General features: G+C 34.6%; 1 pseudogene across 1 annotated transcript; it reads right to left on the reverse strand.

Annotated features, from left to right (window-relative positions):
- Positions 1-1,299: 1,299 nt before the first annotated feature.
- LOC145105419 (TMV resistance protein N-like) lies at positions 1,300-5,275 on the reverse strand (annotated as a pseudogene). Its single transcript, XR_013707306.1, has 4 exons — positions 4,669-5,275; positions 3,006-4,109; positions 2,612-2,923; positions 1,300-2,538 (listed from the first exon to the last, which is right to left on the reverse strand). The product of XR_013707306.1 is annotated as a TMV resistance protein N-like (transcript).
- Positions 5,276-7,974: the final 2,699 nt, after the last annotated feature.

Here is a 7,974-nt window from a genome sequence, read left to right on the forward strand (position 1 = left end):
AAAATAGAAAGCTATCCATTTTTTATTGCTGAATCCAATTTCATTCCATTTATGATAACCAAACACATACATGACACATTACATCTTCTTATAATTCCAATCCGCTTCTATTCTAATCTTTCCAAAAGCACTGAGTGAACCAAACAACCCCTAAGTGTTGGATTTGGATTTTAAATTTAAATCTTGTATTACTGTTGTATTTTGGTACTTGTACTTATCAATCCTAACACTAAGCTCATGAAATTTACTGTGGTGAGCATTCGGGAACCAGAAGAAGATTCCAAACATTTTCACAACATAGACATGGATAGTACTTTAGATGATGATGCTGGCAGGCGGTTTTCATCAAATAGAATCTCAAATCCGTTTTACGAGTCTTCTCATGATGTAACTTTGCGTGATAATCTCGTACCACACTCTATGGAAGCCATGTCATCACATTAAAAAGATGAGCCATATGATAATTTTAGAAAAATGTTTTTGCCAGTGTCATCACTCATATTGTCCCCGAGAAGAAAAACAATGATATGATGTACCGCTTTTATAAACGATGGAAGTGTACACTAGGCACACAGTGTGGATTATATGATGTACCGCTTTTATTGATTGTTAGATGTTTGTATGCTTTGAAGAAATTAGTGGAAAAATAAAGTCTTCAATAGGAATGCGATGGTATGAGTTTGAGAACATGATGAATTAAAAACTTTTTTTCCTCATTAACAAAGAAGGTATTGAATTTAAAGTTTGAATCTTTTAATTGACATATATGGTGTTCAAATGTAATTACAGAATGAGCTTTCAACATCAATAACTGTTAACACCTACCACACAATTGTTAGGAATCTTGAGTGTAGTTTAGTAGAACAGAAATTGTGGTTAGTTTGTAGAATATATGTATTTGAAGAAATACAATGATTATTTGATCTGATAACTATAGAATTTTGAACTTGTATTAAACAACAATTAAAGGTTACATCATAGTATGTAGCTGAAACAACCGGATTCATATAGCCTTTCAACATCTCTTCATCTTCTATAAATTACGGACAAAATAGCAAAAATTGTCCATGTGATTTGTCATTTTCTTTTTCTAATGTCCAAACCTTAAAAAAATTGTGGATTTGGTCCTTTTTCATCAGTTTCGATGTAGAATTGGTCGTTAAAAAAGTTGAAATGACTGTTATATTCTTTATAAATTTATTTTTTAATTTTCTTTCTATTATCTAAAAACCTTACTATTATTAAAATTATAACACCGAACCCCACCTCTCTTTCCCCACCCCCAGGCCCCCACCCCTCTCTCTCACACTCACGTTCACCTACCAAAACAGACACACACAGTAGCTCATAAAAATTTGAAAATGGTAAAAGGAAGAAAATACCTCAAAAGACAGTTCTCTGTGGACTGGCTCCTTACTTTTGTGAGTGCAGGTGTGCTACTCACGGCTTGTATGTAGCAGAAGGCTCCAAATTTTTCTGAGGTCTTTATCTCGGTTGCAAAAGCACACGACTGAAGAAGTGATATGGATCCGAAAATAATCAGATCATTCATCGAAGAAATGCTGTGTGGAAGATGACTTATTCCTGTATTCGCTATATTTAGCACTTTTAAAGTCTTTAGATTTCCAAATTCCTCTGGCAATTTCTCAACTTGAAAACAAAAGGGGAGATGGAAATATTTCAAATATTTCAACTTACAGATGCTGTTTGGAATATCTCCTAAAGATGCACATTTTTTCAGGTTCAGCTCCTCTAAACATTCTAATTGCCCAATATCCTCGGGTAACTTCTCAAGGAGTCCACAAGATTCAAGTATTAGAGATTTCAGATGAATCAGCATGCAAATGCTATCTGGAAGACGACTAATACTTGTAGAAACCAATCTCAGCCCCTCTTAACTTTTTTAACCAACCAAGATTCTCCGGTAACTCTTCAAGATATACGCAATCTTTAAGTGTGAGAGATTTCAGATGTTTCAACATACAAAGGCTATCAGGAAGACATTTGATGTGTGTAGAGTACAAAGTGAGCTGTTCTAAGCATTTCAACTGGTCAAGGTCATTGGGCACCTCCGGAATACAACCATGGAATGTAAGTTCTCTTAGATGTTGTAAACCACAAATGCTTCCTGAAACACTCAAGTTTTTTGCAAGGCTGGAGATCTAATACGACAGCCTTAGAATCAATTCCATATGACACGGTTTTTTCTTTAGTATAGTGGAATGCAAATCTTAACATTGGTAGATTGTTTGTGGAGTCCCTTGGGAATTCCCCCAAGCGCTTCACAGCCACAGATAACTCAGGCATACTTAGAAGCACAAGTGATTCCAACTTTTTAAGCAAAGAAAAAGATACAGACCATGAGCAACCAATTAAAGTTACGAAAACAAGCCTTTCTAGACATCCAGCGGGCACATGAATTTGTGTCAAGTCATGACAATCTCTAAGACTTAACCTCTCAAGATTCGGAGTCATCCCAAGGTCAAGGGTCCTCACCTTCGAATCACTTAGGTTGAGGAACCTGAGCTTCTTAAGAACCTATCAAATGCAAAAAGAACAAAAATTAGATAACAAATAGACCAAAAACATTACAATGAATCAACCAATGTACCTTTCGTTCTCCACTTTCCCAAAGTTGTGTGATTCTGCTGCCAGGCAATCCAAGTCCAACAAGATTATTTGCTCGAAATGTTTGGGGTAAAGACAAACCAGGGTAACCATTCCAACCCAGAAACTGTAACGAATTCGGAACGTACTGTTTTGTTTGATCAAACGTCCAGTCACCAGGGAAACAGTCATCGCCCTTCCCACCAAGACAAAGAAATCTAAGTTTCTTCAGGTTTCCAAGGCTTTTGATGATAATTTCAGGACTCAGTTCCTTCCGCACCAGGTGTAGTCCTATACATGTTGATGCTTCAGCACCCTATAATCCAAAAGCAGTCACCATGAAAATTGTGTCATATATGTAAAGAAAATTTGTTAGTTTTAGTAAAGCTGATCCTTACCACATCATCTGTGAATAATTCTTCAATTTCCTCGCGAATCCAGAGTCGGCTATGTTTGTTCGGCTCATGGGGGTGCCATCGCCGAACAATATTCCATCCCAATTCTATTAGTCTATCATGCATGCTCAATCTGCTCAATTTATCATTTGAAATTGTTATGAGAGATTTTTGCTCAAGAATTCTTGAACCATATGCGGCACTAAACCCACAGCTATCAAGGATTCTAGCTGCATACACTCTAGGACACTTATTCATGAAGCATGCAATATCTAAGAACATTTCCTTGTGATCATCCTCTAGGCTGTTATAGCTTATTTCCAATACCTCTAGAGTTTTCCGTGATGGAATTGTTTTAAGTCTTTTTAGTGCATCACTCCATACAAGCTTCTTTTCACCACGCAGATGGGAACCCAAAACTTTAACCGTTAAGGGAAGACCAGCAACATAACGTACTACTTCTAATGAAAGCTCTTCATATCCTTGATCTGGAATATATCTCTTGAATGCATACCTACTAAAGAGGCTAATTGCTTCCTCATCCGACAAGAAACTGACATCATGAATCCAGTTTGTATCTACTCCATGTGCTAGCAGCACTTTCTCGTCTCTTGTTGTAATGATAATTCTACTTCCGTCCTTAAACCAATCACCAGCTAACGCCTCAAGCTGCTCTTCATCATCCACATCGTCTAGAACAAGAAGAACTTTTTTATAGGGTAACCTCATTTTCATGAATTCTTTCCCATCATGAACACTCCCCACACGCATGTTTTCATCTTTTAGAACACCTGAAAGGATTCGTTCTTGCAATGACTCTAAGCCCCTCTTTTTTGATACTTCCCTTAGGTCATCAACAAAGATACTACCTTCAAAATGGGAAGATACATTATCAAAAATAGCTCTGGCTAAAGTTGTCTTTCCAATGCCTCCCATCCCCTTGATCCCTATCATGCGCGCTTTATCATTCAAACCGATCCCCAAAGACGATTCCATATCTTGCATTCGGCGGTCCATGCCTATTACATTTTCATCATTGCTCAAATGAATGGAGCGTAACTTGAGTGAAATTCTTTAACAATTTTTTTGATGGCTTCAGCTTCATGCCTGTAGATTAAACAGTATTCAAGTAGCTTGCTCAAGAATATCCCACATAATCAATTAGTTTCAGCACTATAACATACAACAATTTGCAAGTAATAATAAGATACACATTTCATGTTTCATATATCCATCTAGAATGTTGGAAATAAGAAATCAATGTATGCTACTGGGTTTTAAGGCTCAATTGAGAAGAAAAAAAGTAAATTTTTGCTGCTGTGGAAACAGCGGAAAACAGATGACAGAAGGGCTTACGGAGCTGTTGCAAAAAAGCAAATATTCCTCTTAAATTTGAAGGAAACAATTGCAATGGATTGCAATACAAAGCAAGGAAATAGGTACTAGGTAGTACTAATTATAAGCCTATTGCTTCTAAAATTTATATATATACTAACTAACAATCTAAGCTATACTCCATAAATCAATGAAGGTTCTATTAGCACATTGAAGACTCAACTTTGAGTTAAAATTTTATAACATAACGTCAATGCCATGGATGACCCTTCTACATCCCGAGCTGGACCTAGATTAGAAATACAAAAAATGAAAGAATACTTAGTTATACCCATTAGCAATGTTTTTCAGATCCCAGCCAACCAGATTGCCTGCACTTTCAAGAGCCTTTTGCCATTTCTTAATCTGTTTGTTGGTCTTATGTTTGGCGATGGATCTTCCAACTGGCCCACTTCGTTTGTGGATGTCGCTGGGCTCCACATCATAAAAGAGCGGGTAAGCAATCTGTTCCTTCTCATCCTGACACTCCATAATCTTTGTAACCTCCTTCAAGCACCAAGAGTCCAAGACGAAGATGCATAGTTTTTGGAGAAAACAATGATAAAGAACCTCGACTCTTCAATGGCTTTAAAGAGCTCAACGATTCGTTTTCCTTTCTCAAGTTCCTCGTTACCCCTGAAGGTGTGAATACCTAGTTGCTTAAGAGCATTGTAAAGATGATCAACAAAGGTCTTACGTGTGTCTTCTCCTCTAAAACTTAAGAACACATGATACTTAAAGCTCTTTTGATTGGATGATGTTGAAGAAGACGCCATTAAAGGTTTTCTTGATGGATCTTCTACAAATCGAATCGTTCTTGAGAGAGATTCTTACGAAGTAATTGCAGAGAAATTAGGGATGTTTGATACTACACGGCCCAATGATCGGTAACAGCTAGTTATTACATTTTCAACATGGTGACGGCATACATATTGTGGGTAATTAATATACAATACACGTCAAGGAAGATTGGAAGAAATTTCAAATGCCCCCGTGAAATTAAAAAACAGAAGGTCAACTAAACTTTTTTATTATTTTGCTTACGTTGCAACTGCTTGAATGGAGAAGTCAACCGAACTTTTGTATTATTCAAATTGTTTTTTAGAGTAAATTTCATGTTTAGTCTTTGTGGTTTCTAAAATGTGACAGGTTTAGTCCACAAGGTTCATTTGTTTCAGTTTTCATCGCTAGTTACTAGTTTCATTGCACCTTTGGTCCCTTTCACCTAACACCAGTAGCCTTGCTACCATTAAACCGCATATGAGAGTATTTTGATCATTTCACATATCCCTTCTATCTCCCTCTTCAAAAATCAAAAACTGCCACAAATCTAACAATACACAAATCTTCACCAAGGAAATGCTCAGCCGAAGATGGGTTATGCCTGTACTTATGTTCATTTTACATTTAACTCTCTTAAACATTTCTATAATCCAAGTTCATCAGGCAATTAATTCGCAGCATTATTTGGCTGATTCCTTCCGACGTTACATAAAGGAAAAAAAGTCAAAGATTGAACAACAACATAAACCCAAGTGGATAAGCCTTGTTTAGATTTTCAATAATGGACACGAGAACAGAATCATTTGTTGCAGCCCTATAAGAAATATACACTTAAATATAAAATTATCGATCCAGAAGCTATTTCATGGAGTAATTTTGTAATTTATCGACTTACACAGAGAATCCTGGCACATATGAACCATAAGTATTTGAATCTTATGTCCTTCTCATCTCTAACGGCAACGTTGATGCCAAATCCATCACAAACCATGTCCAAGGGCGGCGGGGCTGAAGGGGCGGCGAGGGAAGGTATTACCAAGAATTCACAACCAATAGAGTGGAGAGTCAGCATGCCAAAGTAAAATTATACTTGGACTCATCACAATCAGATTTAGCGACGGTATTACCAAGAATTCATGATGCTGTTCAGTCTCAAGACTATGCAATCAAAGCAAGTTTAGGACAGAGCATGATTATTGCACGACATCGTTTCGTCTATCCAATTTTCAGATATTTGGTTGGTAATGTTTCAATTTATGCACTTGAAATAATTTTCAAGGAATTTGAACAAATCAAATTCCTTGAAATTTGTGGATGTCAACTGCGTACTAGACACGGGCTACCATGTGCGCACGAACAAGCGGTATATTTAAAAAATGAAAATCCAATACCACTTGATTCCATTCATAACTGGATTTCTCATCGCTAATAAGTATGGTGTAATTGTCTATTTTTTAGACAAACAAGGTTCGTCGACCTGTTTTCCACTTTGGCATAGTCCGCAAGATATTTCACATCATAGATCTATTATTATCGCCTTCGTTTATAATGACCATTACGTAAAAGTTGATTTACAAGAATTACATCCAATGTCTACAGTTTTGTCACTTTGGCGTCACCACAGATCAGAACGTGCCGCTGGATGAGAAATATTGTATAATGCTTGACTTAATGCATATATTCCACCGAATGCACCACGTAATAATTATAATATTCATGTAGTTAATGTCCCTGATAATTAATAAAATTAAAATATGACATTGTTTGACGAAACGGTAGTAAATGAAAATGATAATTTTATTTGTTATAGTTGTGAAAAAATATCATATTATATTTTTTATTGTTCGTTTAATTGTTTGTGATCGTTATTTTTTATTGTTCGAAACGTAAACAAATTCGAATTTAAACCGAAAAGTTTATAAAAAAACCATGTAATTTAAAAAAAATAACAAAAGAAAAGGTTAACCACCTTGAATTATACCGACAAATATATAAAAATAAACACGTAAAAATAGTTTTTTTTAAGTTAACAAATGAAAATTATTAATAAAAATCAAATTATGTATAATACAACGTTAGCAAAAAGGGTCATTCATGCAAGTTTTAGAAACCACAGATACCATATTCGTAAAAAAAATTATCAAAGACTGGCTTTGTGACTTTTGGCAAACCATAAGGACCATTTTTGTAATTTTGATATATATATATATATATATATATATATATATATATATATATATATATATATATATATATAATTAATTTGAAAAAAAAAACTATATGAAATCTATACAAACTCTATTAAAATAAAGAACAAATAAAATTGTTATGTAATAATAATAATAATAATAAATTGTTAAAAAAAATAAAAAAGAAAAAGGAAGAATAAGTTAGTGTTTTTATTTGAAACAAGGACTAAAAGTGTAATATTCATAAATTATAGGGATACAACCTATTAGTTTTTAAATTAGGAAACAAAACTGAAAATAAAACCAAAGCACAAGGATCGTTTCTGTAATTTACTCTAAACAAATACATTAAAATAGTTTTGAAATCGGTAACCCTTAATCTGTCATTCAATAAAGCCATCATTACATATTTAATATTTTTTTAATTAAGTTTACCATTAATAGTTTTCAATAAGTGGTTTTGATTTTTTTTCGGGTGTATTTAAAATCCCCCTATAACAAATGACCTTTTTTTTATTACTAAATCAATATGTAAACCAATAGAGATGTGATTGCTTCCGTGGTAACGGTTGAATAGAGAAGTCAACCAATCTTTTTGTGTTATTTATTATTTACGCTTTATATTA

The sequence above is a fragment of the Lactuca virosa genome, chromosome 4 (assembly GCF_052849685.1).
Source record: "Lactuca virosa cultivar CGN04683 chromosome 4, Lactuca_virosa_CGN04683_v6, whole genome shotgun sequence".
In the NCBI taxonomy this organism is placed as follows: Eukaryota; Viridiplantae; Streptophyta; class Magnoliopsida; order Asterales; family Asteraceae; genus Lactuca; species Lactuca virosa.